Genomic DNA, 16,363 nt, shown 5'->3' with positions numbered 1-16,363 from the left:
ATGCCTTCAAGCATAGTGGGAATAACCACAGATGTTTGTCCCATTGTGCTCTTAAAAAAACCATTAGGATTTGTCATTCACAACAGCGACTGTATATTTCTTTGCAGGTCAGCCCTAAACAGAGCAGAAAAGAATCGAGCTGTTTGTATCATAACCTTGTAGAGATGTAAATACAGCTCACCAGCTTCAAAATTTAATTGAAGTTACTGTGTTGATCCTATGTCATTGAATGCAGTATTCCCAGGAACAAAGTCTTCGAGTTTTGTAGCATTTAATATTATTATCAAGAGGTGACTAGCTGCAAATCAAATGAAATATGCATGATGAGATGCCAGTCGTTCCCTACCATCTGTTTCCATGTTTTTACTTTACCTCAGCTATGAAACAGAATTAAAAGAGGCCTGTTTCCAGGGGACACCCTACCATTACTTGGCAAATCGACACTGCGGCTACCCATTCACATTCAGCATTTGGTTCTTTAAAGGGAGCAGAAAATATATGGTCGTGGGAAGTTGCCAATGAGGAAAAAAAAGAAAATATCATTTGAGTCACGGAGTGGGGGGGATACTGGCAGCTTTATACGTTACTGTCCTCAGTCGTGAGGGACTTAAGACTTAATTAACTATACCTTTGCCATCATTATACGCATCATAGTAATGGAGAAAAAGCAATTAAGGTCCCAAAACACAACCATGTATTCTTCATTCGCACGTGTGTCTTGGTCTAGGTTCTCCTGCTGAAATCGGGGGGAAGCACATGGGTCAGCAAGACGGCCAGGTTTGGCACAGGTTTCTAGGGAGATTAACGACAGACCTGCCATTTATTTTAGAGGGAGTGAGGCTGGCTTGCATAACAGCTCAGAAGAAAAACTCCAGAACTTAAAAAAAGAAATTATTAAATCTGTTTGATTGATTTGATGTGTCCTTATAGGTAAAGAAAAGCTAATCTTAAGAGTTTCATCTTTTTTTCCCCTCTTTTCTGTATTAAATTTATTTATTAACAGTTAAGAGCCAGGGGAATTTATAAGTTCCCACTGCATTCACCTATGCTTCGCTATATTAATTTTCAGAAATGCTATTGCTTATTGGCATTTCTGGAGCAGACTGCTAGAAATGCCAGAATGTGTGATAGCTTTTTCATTTAAATTAAAGCCAAGGACACAAACATTGTCCTTTGAAAAAAGGTAGAATTAGTTCCTCTAGACTGGTTGGCCAAGCCCACACTACACTCATTTTCTTTTCGAATGTCTTTAAAATACAATCTGAAGGTGTTCTGATATGCTTGTTCTTGAAGAATAATTCCAAAACTTTTAAAAATGCACTTTACAAATAATTAGGGCTCTAGCATTCTTCAGCCTGTTGTAGATAAATATGCCTATGGAGCATTACTGCAGAGCACTAAAATACCCAGTCTAAACTCTTGGCAATTAATTATGTGGCAGAACTACGAATGTAACCAGCTTTTCACTCTTGTTCTTCAGCTTTAATTAGAGTTGGACAAAAAACAGGAACATCGTGACAAAAAAGAGACACATTTTCCATCTAAAATACTCTTAATTTCAAAACTGTTTGATCATCTGTAGCATTGGCTTCAACACAAGCGCTATACATCATTCTACCTTTATGTCAGCATTTGTTATAAAAAGAACTGGTAATTAGATTAGTCCTGTGAGCAACAGTTCCTTATCTAAGAATGTGTTTGACAGGCTGAGCCATAAATAAGAATCTGTAAGTGAATATAAGGAGAAATCAAGACTTACCAAACAAAACTTAAGCTTATTTCCATGTTATGCTAGCTAATAAAAGCTGAGGATCCGTCCGTTTTCTCTATGTCTTCACATTAAGCTAATGCTCATTTATTTCACGTATCACTTTATTTTTTACCCCAAAATTATAGCTTGGTTCTGAAGTCCTTGTCCAGGGGAAAAATAAAATAAAATAAATCACCCTGAAGTTGGGTGCTGGTTGAGCAAAGCTGTGAAAGCATCTCGCCTCTTGCAGGTTCTGGCTAAGCCAGGAACCAATAAGCTGTCCAGGATGTACCCCTATGTAATCCTGTACTTGGCAACACGTTACTTGTAAGCATATCAACATGTTTTACTATGAATCACTGGAACAAAATTGCTTGTGTTTTACAAGCGGTAATACATACTGTAGTCCTTATGCTAAATAAATCCAGCTATAAGTCTTAAGAGCACAACATTAGTATGAAACCTACACGCTGTGTTGCAGCTTTTACTGCGAAGGCAGAGGGTCTAAGATGATTATGCCTTTTTACAGTATTTTATCTGAATTTTTAGTCAAATTAATGAAAATTACAGATTGATTCAAAAGCTGACTGTTTCCAGTGACACAGCTGATAGCTACAGTCAGCTGTCACGCCTTTTTTGCATTTTAACAGCATGTGCAGTCAACAAGAAAGTTCCAATAAAACCACTTTGTGCTTTTATGAAGTCAAAAGAATTATTTGAACTGCCACTGATGAAGTGGTGCATGTCTCCAATAGAGATAGGCCTGCATTGCTATTTGTATTGTCGTCTGTATACTGCAGTAATATGTACAGTATTAACTCAGACAGCAGTAGCTGTATTAATTTTGATTAATAAAGTGTCAGGTTCTCCTTTCATTTTCACGTGCTTCTTATGGTATAGAAAGACTGTCACATGTGCTACAGGCATGCTTGACAACCTGGGGTCAATATGAGAAGTGAGCAGCAGCTAGGGGAGAATCTGGGCTATGAGCATTGCTAGCTAAAGCAGGCTGCTGGGATAGAAAGCATTTCCTAGGAAAGAAAATTATCTCAGTATAGTAAAATCTAGGTACCAATTCAGCAGCTTGCACAGGGAAACCTCTTTCTTGCATGTTGTCCCAAGAATCACAGTATCACAGTTAATTGGGACATAACTTGAAAATATTTTAATGAACTAACCAAAGAATCGAACAGATTCAGAAGAGAAGAGGAAGGATCCATGGAGATTGAGAAAGAGAAAAATCCCTGATAAAGCCAGATTTCCAGGTAAGGTGGTATATTAAATTCCCTTCTCCAAAATCTTTCCCTCCTCCATCCTCCTTCCTCAAAACCACCAATAAAAGCAACAAAAGTCACTTGGTGAGCGCAACACTGATAAATGAAGACAGAGCCACAAGGCTTCTCTAACTGTACACCAAAGAACATAATTTGCAAGGTGAGTTGGAATAATTTGTATTACACTAACATTCATTACAAGTCAACTTCTTAGTCTTAGGGAGATTTCTCTTCAGGGAACATAGGGGATTTGTCTTCATTTGTCCCTTTATATTTTTTTCAGTGTAATTCAGTACTCCAGATTTCCATAGTCAGAGGCTTTAGTAGTGTCATTGAATAGTCAGAGGCTTTAGCAGTGTCCAATTAAACAATAAAAAAAATCATGCAGAACAGAATCATGGATTTACACATCAGATACACGTCTGGGAAGGGAAGCTGGCATGCTCTATATATTCATGACTTGTGTGGGTAGAATTTAACTGGGTACTCAGGCTGATGCAAAAGTAAAAGTTTTTGCTGTAGAGGCTCTCATTCCTACTGCTATAGCTCTCCTCTGCAGCTAAAACCAAAGGTTCATAAGAATCTCTGTGAACAAAAGCTTTCAGTTCAAACAGTCCTTTAGGGTACAGGCTAAGACTCGGAGTAAACATTCATTTTAGGCACTCACCAAAGTGCCTGAAGTGGCAGCCTTGTCAAAATATCTGAAACGCCACTGGGAGATACGTAGTCGTCTCTATTTTGTATTTTGTGATAGAGGGAGCCTAGAATGAACTAGATCCCTAATTCAGGGGTCACATTAAAAGGCCAATGTCAGGACAGATGAACAGGAGTCTTGCCCTTCAATTGCACAGAACCAATATCTACCAGCACTAACTGCACATTTTTTGTCCTTTCCACGTCTCATTCACTGTACGTGGAGACCAAGGAACATGAAGCAGCACAAAGAACCCAGATCCAGAGCAGTCAGCTTGTTCTTGGTCAGGGTCGGTTTGAAAACAGCAAAACAGTGGCAAAGCTAACAGTTCTTGGTAGCTCATGCCTGACTGTAGAATAGTTCTGTTCCATACACTTACTGTTCGTTGGTTTGTTTGGTTTTTTTTGGCTTAGATAAAAAAAAAAAAAGACTAGTAAGTTAAAACAAGAGGAAAGGAACCTATACTTCTTATAACAAAGCTACAAAATTTCACATCCCTCTCTTGGGTTTGCAACAGGGTGAAAACTGGACTGGAGAACCCTAAACCTACATAGATGTAACCAGCTGTGTTTAATCAGAAGTTAAATAAAAAGGTGACAAATGTGATTTTGAAGACTGCGACATCAATCTCTGCTCACACCTCAGTCGGTGACATTAGCCCCTAAACTGAGCAGTTGGCTCTGGCCCAGGTGTCAGAGTTTCACCATTTTCAGGTTAATTATTCACCATTTTCATTTCTATCAGAAGTTGCTACAATATGCATACAGTATATGGCTCATTTTTTTTCTGCGAAAATACCTTTCTGTTGACTACTTTATGCAAGATTTGACAGTGAATTTAGTACCTATTTATCAAAAAAATTATATGTCTACCAAAAATATGGGGTGGGGGGAAAGCCTAATGCAATGCCTTCTGAGATGGTGGAACCAAACCCATAGGCACAAGGAGTGCAACATACAGCAACCAGGCAGAACTGAAAGGCACGAAACTACAGTTCATGACAGCAGCTGAAGGTCACCCCTGTCAACAAAAAAAAAAACCACTTCAAAAGTTCTATTGCTAAACCAGAAAATGCTTAACACCAGACTTACCCACTCACTCACTCACCACTGCCTCTGTGGCATTTTAACAACCCCATTTCAGCATTAGTAATTACCTCTGTTCCTGACATAGTAATGATCGTATGGAAAACAGGAAAGCGAAGACCAGTTTAGATCCACAACTTGTACTGCACTGAATCAGTTCAGCCCTGTGCATGTCCTGTCTTGTCTGGTAACATTAGAGTGTAAGTCCTTAGGACAGGATTCTTTGGTAGCTGTCAGTCACTATGTAAAATCGTACGCTGCAAATAAAGTCAAGGAGAATTTTGCCTGTGCTGCCAAACCGAAAATGTTCAGAGTTTGGTTTATCAATTATTAACAATAAAACTAGATCTTTCTCCCTTTTTGTTCACTGTTTTTCTTTGTCATTTTCCAGCATCTTGTATCTTCTGAAATATTTCCTAGACATCACTAAAGATATTAAGAATGCTATTAGCCCTGACAAAAGCGAGCTGAAAAAACTGCACAATCATAATATCAGGGGATGTTTCTGCCCTGTCCAACAGGGCATTTACTTCATTTGCCTGTGGGAACTAATCCAGAAGCAAATGTCACTTCAACAGAAATAAAGTTCTGCCATAACTGGAAAAACAGCAGGCCAGTTCAGGTAATTACAGCATATTTGTTATGCCTTACAAATATTAATTTGTTATCCCTGTAGCCCTTGTGACATGAGTTGGAGAGCCTTGTGCAACACTGAAGTCAGCTAGGGCACATAAACACATGCAATGCTGTCAGGCTAAGGTTTCAGCTCCTCCTCTATTGGGTACCCTTTTTAATGGCTGCAGTTTTGTAGCCATTCTTAATTATAGTCATAATTTTATTCCTACACTCATTGTGGGTCCAGAAACAAGGGCTATAAACTACAATAATTAGCCTGCTCAAGTGACTGACCTGGAATGCAAGTACTTCCCAGCTATCATCTAGAGATTAGAATTTAAAAAAAAACAAGGCTGTTTGTTTCCAAAAATCACCAGCTAATTTTACAGCTCTCTGTCATGCAAATAAAGTGGTCAGCAAGTATAATAAAGATTAGCTTTCTGTTAAAGGTAACAACATAATTTCAATGGTGCCTACCACAGGAACAAAGCGGTGTGGGCTAGCGTAAGTTTCTATAGTTAATGACACATAGAAATAAAGTTTTGACACAGAATTGCTCAATGATAAATTGTAGTGCTCTCATTTTCATTAGTGACGCACCTCATGTCACAAAGAAGCTGAGTGATATCATCCCTAACTTTTACAGTGGAAGTAGTTCCCAGGTCAGCCAAGGAAAAGATGGCTCAGTTGCACTCATAAAAGTGCACTTTAAAAAATCCAGAAATGCTATCCTCAAGCAATCCAGATCCAACACTGTGGAACTGCAGGTGTCTCTAATTTTGGAGAGGAATGTTTCTGGGGACAACCTGAGTGGGGAAGGTAAAGCTGCAAAGCATCACGAGGCACAGCGTGGGGGTGAAGTTATCTTTTTCGTTAGGTGAAAGCAGAGCCCAAATTCAACACAGGCATCACAGGATGGACACGAACGTAATTTGATGGCAACAGGAAAAAAGCATCAGCAACAACAGCATGAGGTAAGGTTGGCGCCCTCACCCCAGCACCTATAAGCCCTGGAATCACATTAAGATTAAGGTCCTCTCGGTAGGACCTGTGTAAAGCTGGTGTGTGTTCTTTCCTACTGCCTCCTTGCTCTGCCACTGACAGCTGGGACCCTGGCCCACAGCTAAAGTGCTTCAAGCACTTGCACAGAACCATGATGGCCAAAGGGAAAGTTTTCCCTGTAAATCAAAATCTGTCATTACGCGCCTGTATTTGAATAGGATTGTATTTCTAAGGGTGAAAGCTACAGTACTCAAAATGCGTGACGAGCCACAGAGGACGTGTCGGTCAGTGCTGTTCCTGAGAGTTTCTGAGGACCACTATAACCCAAGCCGGTGTTGCGGTGAGATAAGGGGTTTTCATCCAGGCAGAGCCGAGAAGGTGCCGGATTCAAGGATCTTACATTGCCATCTACGGGCGACTCCCGGCAGCTCTCCTCCGAGGCCCGGGACCCTGCCCTAAAGCATCCGGCCGCACCAGTTGCCTTTCAAAGGATGGATAAAATATTATAAGAAAATATTTTTAAAATACAAAGGAAAATACTCAATCCACTGCACTTCTTGGTATGTTCTACATATACAGCGTTTCGTTTGCCAGAGCATGCGGTTAGATCTACAGGGAAACTAGGATGAGGATAGCATCGCTGCAGTTTCTGGGAAGTGTGAAGCACGTATTGACACTACTGATAAAAATATTTATGCACCATTTTTTTGGCTGGAATATTGGTAAGCGGCACTTTTCAAAAGGCTAGTGCAACTTTATCTGACTAAAACTAACAAGCTTCAAAGTCACATGGGGAAAACATAAACAGCTCCATCACTTGTACAAGAGCAGTCTGGTAAGTAACCAGTTATGATTTTATTTATAAAAGAAATTAAAAGATATGCCTCAAAGGAAAAAAGAATCATTCAGTTAGCTGTATCTGTGCAATTGCTCCCTGTTCAAGGAGTTAGATGTGCCTTACCCAAACCCCTCTCTCCCACTCTGCCCGCCCCAGAACTCCCACTGCTTTGGGACCAGGATATTTGTCTTACTTAAAAATGAGTAAGAATAGAAGATTCCCTGACCCAGTCCACCCTGCAGTCACACAAACACACATACCAGTCCAAGGCAAAGGGCGGTGCGGTGCCAGGGAAAGCCTGTGTCAGCACGGCTAAAAAGTTACCGGTGAACCCTCGCTCAGCGAGGCACCTACCATCAGTCAGTTGACCGGGCTCCTGCAGGGATCAGCAGAGTTTTCCCAGCCATCCCAGACCCTGTAGTAAGCTGGAATTAATCACCCTGCAAAGAAGAAATCTATTTCTTTCCCTAGAAGGTAACCCCATACAGAGCATTTTTTCTAACAGGAGCTATGAAATTGCTGCTTTTCACCCTCAGAGATCAATCCGTACTTCTCAAACTTACAACAACTTCCACAACCTTTTGTGAAAAAAATGAAGCCATCACTGTGTTAGGTTCAAAAGAGGAAAGAACTGTCACTAAGCGCCGATCTGCAGGCAGGCACAGATTTTAATATAACGTCAAGCCCAACAGAAGAATCAAGACTTTCTGTGCTGGTAAAGCAGCTGTAAATAACAGCAGCGGCTGTTCAGAGCAGCAGGCTGCACAGTAAGTAAAGTTAAGCCTTGTGAATCCCCAGTCCCAAATACCATCACTAGGGTGGAAATTTGTAGCTGGAGGTTCTGCTGCCGTACGATACAGGGTCACCTAAACCCTTCAGTGTCCTGCTCTCCCAGAGCCAGCCATGACCCCACACTCACACGTTCCTCACAGAGGCACTGACACTCCTCGTGAGTGATCGGAGCCACTGCTTTGCTGGGGTTTCTTTTCTCCTTGAAAAGGCTCCCTGGGGAATAACAGAACAACGTCTGCAGAAGGAAGGGCCAGAAAGGAGCCATTTCCAACAGGAGTCCGGGACGGTGGCAGCACTAATTTAGAGTGACCCATGGATGAAGGAGAGGACAGAAGCAGAGGAGCTGGAAGCTTCACCCAGGGAGGAGAGTGAGGAATGCTGCTCATGGGACAGCAGGCAGCTGGAGATGTTCTACAGTTAAACAAACCTTGCCTTTAGGAAAAACAAGACTTTCGCATTCATTCCTGTAAACAAACAAGACAGCACCAAAGTGCTAATCCCCAGTCTGCCACCCAAAGCCTAATGACCTTGTGAGGTTCAGGTTCTAAATTAAACAACAGCCAAACAGCAAATATTCGCTTCCCTGTTGTCTGAGGTTTAGGGAAAATAAATAAGTTTTCTATTGCACTTTTGGAAATAGATTTAAGGATGGGACTGTGCTGTAGCTTCTTACATCTCAGATAAAACACTACTGCATTAAACGTCTGTAACGGTTCGTTTAGTAGTAGGGATGCACACACACACAGTTAGCATAGTGTCCATTAGTTGGGAATAGACCAACCTACCCTTCTGCATATAATTTCTGCATGCGATTTTGGCTCTGAACTTGTATCAGCAGAATTACTTAAGACTTAAGTAGCTTTGTCACCCTTTCTGCATTTGTACCCTCAAAGCTCACTGGAGAGAGAAAAACCAGGTAAGGAACATAAACAGGTAGACATGAAGAATGGGTAGGGTGCAACCACAATAAATAAGAACAATTTTCCCATACTGCAATTACTTACAGTATGGTTATGTCATCTTCCCGGCTGGACCCCTGCAGGCATTACAACAATGGTGAATCATATGGAGAGCTGAAAGGGAGAGCCCGGTGCCCAGCAGCATGGAATTGTGTTGATGTTGCGAGCAATACCTGAACAAGAGCCTTTGCAATGTCAGCACAGGTGTAAGAGGAAGGCTGCCAGCCTCTTCCTGTCATTGACTCCTTGGTAGACCAAAGAAAATTGAAAATGGTAGTAGCATCACACAAGTAGTCATCTCTAGAACACTGTCTCCAGAAAGAAAGCATCAGTTCCTCCAGGAAGTACCAATGCAAGTTATCCAGTTGGGTATCGGAAGAAGGAATGGGTTTGTACCTTCATCTATACACAGAACTCCAATGAGTTCCAGTCCTTTGGAACAGCTGATTATTAGTATTACCTGAAACTAACAATAGAAAGACCAAAAGGGGATTGTTTCAGAGTCCTGGCAGTCTCCTGTTGTCCCAGGACAAGTCTCAAAACTTCTCACTTTTGTTCAAATAAAGCTACTGCTGGAATATAGAACATTCAACAGCACCGGGGTGTTATGAATCAGTCTCCATCGATGTTTATGTTTTGAGTAGCTGTGCAAAAAGTTAACCTTTGTTATTCTCACCAACTGTCACATTATGCTAGTAGAACAATGGCTCTTTTTTAATTTTTCTTAGAATTGTACATTAATGCTGCCACTGGTTTTAATCACAGTACAAAGGGAAAGGAAATAAAGAAGGAAACATAAGAACCTCCAAAATTATCAGCGTTGAAAAAAAGGCTAACAAGATGAGAACATTAAATTTAAGCTTGTCACTATGAAAACTGAAAAACTAGATCCAAGAAATAATTACAAGAAACTTCATCTCAGAAACAGTGTTTTGAATGGACTGTAATACAGCACTAAAGATGCTTTAATTGAGAAGGTTAGCACTAATCAGGGCAGCAGATGAGAAGGCCACAGCAGAACTTTGGGTAGAAAGCACAGGAAAGGAATTAAATTACTTTTTTAAAAGTGTCAATATCCAGATATTCCTTGGACCAGTAGAGCAAGAAAGAGTGATTGAAAGAGGAGCACTAGAGTTCTGAGTGTTGAAGAACATGTTGGTGCTCTCATCTGAAAGGCAAGAAAAGACATAACAACACAAATTCATTTTTAATAACTAGAAGATGAAAAGGCACCTGTAGAGTGCTCTAACGAATTCTGACCAGTGACACCCGTTACCTCCCACTACTGCAGTAATAAAATAGACACGGAGAGCAGAGTTTCAAAAAGAGATTTGAAATGGACAATATGCATGTCCTGGAAAATAATCTCTATAAATTCTACTAACAGTTATGGTTCGATCACACAGCATGTGGAATACAGCTGTGCTCTGGGTGTGCACACACATACATGTACATATAAATATAAAGTCATGTTTAAACACTCTGATTATTTTTTTTCAGAGTTTCAAACCCTTACACTTGAAGCCAGAAATCTGTTTCACAACGGAAGAACCTCCTTCTACCATTCATGAGCAGGTGAATGGCCATTTGTATAAGGGACTTCATTTCTCAGTCAAATATATGAGGAGCCATTTTAAATTTGGAAATAACCTTTCCTTGCAAGCAGAGATTTGGTCTCCTAGCAACAGCACGAACACCTTGTGAACAAAACTACAGCTCGATTTACACAGAAGGGCCTCATGCCATGGGCATGGGGAAGCCTCAAGAACACAGAGCTACCACTTTCTTCCTTTGGTGACTAACGGTGAAGGGTCAGGTCAGCAAAGCCTGCACTCAGCACACGCACCAGGGTCCCATCCAACGCCATGCACGTTGTGTTACAGCCTGGATTCTTCTGCTGGAGCGGTCCTTTCCAGACCTTGGTTCTCCTGATTCTACCTTTCAATAGATCCTGTAATTTTAAGTAGCCCTGATGCAAAGTAGGAATAGCTTCTTTTCTGGATGGAAGACTTGTACCACAGTAAGACTAGACTGAATTTATATCAGTGTGTTTTTCTAATAAGATTCATATGACAGGATGGAAGTTATTTTCTGTTCTTAGCATGAGCATGAAATACTAGCACCGCAAGGACTTCACAATAAAAAGAACAAGAGGTCAGAGCAGCACCATCACACAAATACGTTTCAGTTGACATTGTCAATCAGCTGAATCAATCATATGATGTATATTGTGAAAAAAAGATCAAATTAACCCACTCAATGATAAAAGGCTAAAGAATAGGCAAACAGAAGCCATTTTCCTTTCCTGCTGTCGAGATCAGAACATACCAGTTGCTTTTCCACTGCTGTATGGAGATGAAGAGTGTGCAGCTGTACAGCTCAAGCTTCTGACTGCGTAATAAAGATTATAATGTATTTGCCCTCCAAGTGACCAAGCATTTCTTGTTGCTTCCAGCAAAGCAGATGCAATATCCCACTGCCTTGTCCAAGTCATATAATCCAAGAATTTTAGTTCTTCAAGCTCTTCCAGAACAACATGCTTATTAAATCGCTTCTTTGGGATCTGGTCACTAGAGTAAGATTTAAACACAACACACATACAGTAGAGACTGGGAAAATAGTGACTTGCTCAGGAGGAGTACAGCCAAAACTTAGCAGAAACTCCAGATTTCTTCTCATTTTCTTGCCTTATCCATCAAGTCATTACTCCTTTGGACAACTCTGAGTTACACAAGCAGAAAGCTCTGGGAAATCTTTAGATCTCCTTCCCAACCATGGGCTCTGATCATGTACTGCTTCTCTGCTGGCACCCTATTTCTTTTCCTCACAAAGATTTTGAAGCTGCAGTGTAAGGTAAGCAGTGGGGCCAGTATATTTAACCAACAGTAACATAAACCACAAAAGGTTAATACCACAAACCAGTGTGTGTCCGTGTGTGCTTTCCTGCGGTTCACATTAGTGTTTGCTAACTGTGCTCCAAATTTTGCTACCCTAATACACATTAATATTTTACATTTCTCCTAGTTTTTCCTGTAGGAGAAAAAGTGCCCACCAGAACTTCTAAGGACTGGTACTACCTCTGAGGAACTCGTTAGCCTCCAGCCACAGTTATTGCTAGTTTTGATTGTCTTTTTCTTCTTCTCCCAGCTACCCTCTTTAGTGACGTAACTGCTTTTATTCAATACTGCCATTACAAAACTATGCTATTATTTCTGCTTGAAGTCCTGTAATCAAACAAAGCAGCACAGTTTGTATTTATCAAGCTTCTTGTATCATTACAGGTTGACCCAGTTCCACCTGTCTCATTCAGCATGGGTCCAAGCCTAGAAGTAACCTGCTCAGTGACCGACCTTCATTCCAGCAGGGAAGGGTTCTGTATGCCAGGAACTCAGACAAGCGTAAGAAAAGATGATCTTGCTCTTTATCTCAATGTACCACTCCACAGCACTGGTGAGACTTCCCCTCACATAACGACCAACTTACCTGAGCAACCGCTGCAAACCTGGACATGTCAGATACACTCTTGTCCCAGTAATAAAGTTACACCGCGAGGGCTTGTCACCACCACAGCCTGGAGTGTGAAATGACACTTTCATTTGCATTCACTAAAATGCATCCATGCTTCTGATGCCTGCAAAACAGGTAACATTCAGCATATTCACTGAGAAATCACTTGTTGATAGGCAGGAAATTTTCACACTACTAAACAAGTAACTATCTGTTAAAACCCAGCCTGTTTGCAGGCATGCATCTTAACTGTAGAATATGTTGTTCCAGTTAACTCTCTTGTTCTTCACCAGATTTCAGTAAACTGCAGACTGGACCAGCAATCCAAAGTGGTTTTTCATTATCAGCACTTTGAATAAACCAATTAATTACCTACAGCAAAAACAAACAAGCGAAGTGGAGAAGTTTCCTTTTAAAGCCTTGTGTTTTAGCGTATTTACCAGGGATGCAATTTCAGATCTTTGCATTTACAAGACAACCACAAGCTGTAAGGCATTACATTTTACAAAGTAATTGTTCTTTCTGAAACTCACAAAAACGGTTTGTAAATGAAAAGATGACATTACATTATTCCTCTTCAGTTGCCTCTCACCCAGATAAGAGCACTTCTCAGATAAATGTGACCTCCTGTAGGTCAATTCATTTGCTTTCCCCCACAAGAAACAGCTGCCACTTTTTATTAGTACTAGGTGATTACATGGGAATAAAAGGCAAAACCCTCAGTATCATCTAGGAAGGAATGCAGGGGCTGAATGTGCTCTTACTTGAGAAAAAAAAGCAAATCCATGTTACATTTCAATCTACAGCTCTTCCAAGTGTATCACAATTTTCCCACTGATATCTGCAGGTCCCAACAGAGGAGCTTCAGATTAAAATCTTGTAAAAAGAATAAACCAGTAACCAACAATTTCAGCAGTTTTGCAACACAGATTCTGTACGAATGTCATCAGGACTAAACTTGTGACACAATGAAAGTGGTCAGCATGTACTGGAGCAGTGAATCAGAGTAAATGTAGTAGCAATCAACTATCACAAAGGTGTAAATTACATACAGCTATTGCTTACGTTCCTAGATTTTAAAAGAACTTTCTAAAAGTTATACTAAAAGTAATACCTGACATCAAAAATATTAGTGTCTTTAATTTGCAAGTATTTTTTTTTAATATCTGGCACGTCAGCATTAGAAAAACCTCTTTATGGTCTGCATAAACAAAAACCTTTCCTCCTAAAGAGTTCAACATTTGTATTCTTGTTACTACCATGTCACTAACAATTATATCCATGCAAAAGGCGAAGCTCAGTATCTTTTGGAGAAACTAGTTGCATTAGGGTGAAGGGATCTCAACAACAGGCTTTGTTTGCATATTTTTTTTTGGTTTATTTTTTTAAAGCATTAAACTATCTTCCTGCATTTTATTCAAATGCACTGGAACACATGCATTTTTTTCCCTGGTCACTATAAAAGATCATGTTCTGATGCCTTGGAGGCCACTACAGTTTTACAGACCACCAGCTGAGAAATTCTGCCCCAGCTTGCATGCAGGCTGCCTGAACCCAGCTGGTGATTTTATCAAAACAGTGTAGTACCCACGGCTCCCCTCTCGTGGGTTTTTTAATTCTGCTTCAAACACTGAGCTAGTAAGTCAGAGACATGCATAAATCAAGTGACACCAATAAAATTCATGCTAACGCTGTAATGACTCACCCTTTCCTAAAATATATGGTGATAAGCAAGTCTTTAATCTCCAGTGATAGAATGACTCAGTTTCAAGAACAACTCACCTAACTAACCACGATTTAAGCCATTTCGTATGTAATACTGCGATAGTTTACTGCAGGAAGTAACAAATACACCACCTTCTCATTTTACAACCTAGTTTCATGCCACAGGAACGTGTCTGAGCTCTAGGCACAGATACTTCTATGGGCTTCTTTTGGTACATCAGGTCTGCAAGCTCAGTTCTTGTTTTCCAAAGAAGTCCAATTTGGGTTTTTTGGGATTCACTGCCTTAGAGGACTGATTTTTATTTTATTTTGTTTTTACGATGTTATGCCTTCAGTTCAGTTTTACAAAACAAGAAGGACAAAAAGGAAGTATCTTTGAATTTCCAAAAAAAACTTGCCCTAATCAGGCAAGAAAATCTGCAATGCTTTTCAGTAATATTAAGAATGTACTAGCAGTGACTCTGCAATGACTCTTTATAGATTTAAGATCTGTATTTAATTTTGTGGTAGTGTTTCTAATAACCCTTTTCTGTACAATTATCCATTTTGGCTGCAAAAGCATTTCAAAATAGCACATGAAAAAACCCTCAGGTTCAGACTCTGAAACAAACACTGCTTTAACAACTGACCCTAGGAAAGATAATTGCCATTATAACTTTTTCTTGGAATATTGTATGTACTATCCAACTGCCCTGCTCCATTTTCTTCTATTTCCCCAGTCTTTTTTTTAAATAACTGTACAACAATGCATTTTTACAGGTGAACCTCAGCTCTTGCTAAGGTTGAATTGCATCTTACAACCTAGAGAATGATTCGGTTTATAAACTTGCAGTGCCACCTAGCAAACATCCTTAAATATTTTTTTTTCCTATGTAGTTTCACAGAGGACAGCTTAGTGCATTCATATTTAGAAGACAGACTTGTACTTGCAGTATTTTAAGCATCTAGTGCATAGTTTTGTTTTGAACAAGTAATTTTTATTAGAAAACATGCTTACAAATAGGGTATTAATAAAGATACTCACATACCTAAATTCTGCTATTATGAACTCTGAGAACTAGTTTTGGACACATCCCTCATACATTTGTTTACAAATAGTTTCAGTCACCATTGAGGGATTTTTTTTAAATTATACACCTTGATAGTAAGTCAGTGCTGAATTTATGGAAGTTTTGAGATGAGAGACTCTTGCCACCAAAATAAAGAGGACTTTAGCTTATCAAGGCACATTAGTACCTTGTATGCAGACACCTTTTAGACTTGCATGAAAGCTAGACCAGCTTGACACACCTTGCCTTAAAATAATAGCCATGTCCCAGGACAAAACAAGTTTAGATATTTAACTCTGTGCCTGAACCATGACGCTATCCCATAGACCTACATGTGGGAGACATTAAAATGCAGCAATTCAGAATAAATGCTGCAGCCACTTTCCATTATCCTAAACCTCTAACAGGAACCTGTTTCCTGTTTAGTGTCTGTGCCAAATTCTAGTTAGCCATTTAAAAGAGAACATAACCAAATGGGCAAAAAGCAACCTCATGACATCAAGAGTGAAGGACAAAGAAAAAAATACACTCTGCTGACTGACCTTATCCTATCTGATAACACATCTTAGACCAACTACACTATAAGCTACTTGAACAAAGCAACTTGTCTTCGTTCACAATGTCAACATCTACCAGTATTCATACAGTACTTTAGTAGCAATACAAAATAATAGTGTTACTGCTTCTCTTAGAATTTCTGAGCTCTGATATTATACTTCCTGGTGAAAAGAGAAACCACTACATGTTTTATAGAGTTCAAGAAATAAAGCAAGTCAAAACAGAAGACAATTTCCAATAATAAGGGTGGGTTTGGCTTAGTTATGATCCTATGACCTTGATTTTTCAGCCTACCTCCAAAGAGTCCAGCACTGCATGAGGACTGTATTTACAGGAAGACTTGTGTATCACTTCAGCAAGCCAAGGGGAATAAAAGAAATTAAACTTAAAATGCCCCAGCAAGTAAAGAATAAAATTTTGACCAGCACTGCAGACCCCACTTTAATCTAAGATGCACGGCAGATGTTTTCATATTTGCCAAGAATTTAACTGCTGTCCTAAGTCAAGGAACAGAA

The sequence above is a fragment of the Falco punctatus genome (genome assembly GCF_963210335.1).
Source record: "Falco punctatus genome assembly, chromosome: 10".
Lineage (NCBI taxonomy): Eukaryota > Metazoa > Chordata > Aves > Falconiformes > Falconidae > Falco > Falco punctatus.
The sequence above is the reverse complement of the archived record's forward strand: the minus strand, read 5'-3'. Positions refer to the sequence as shown.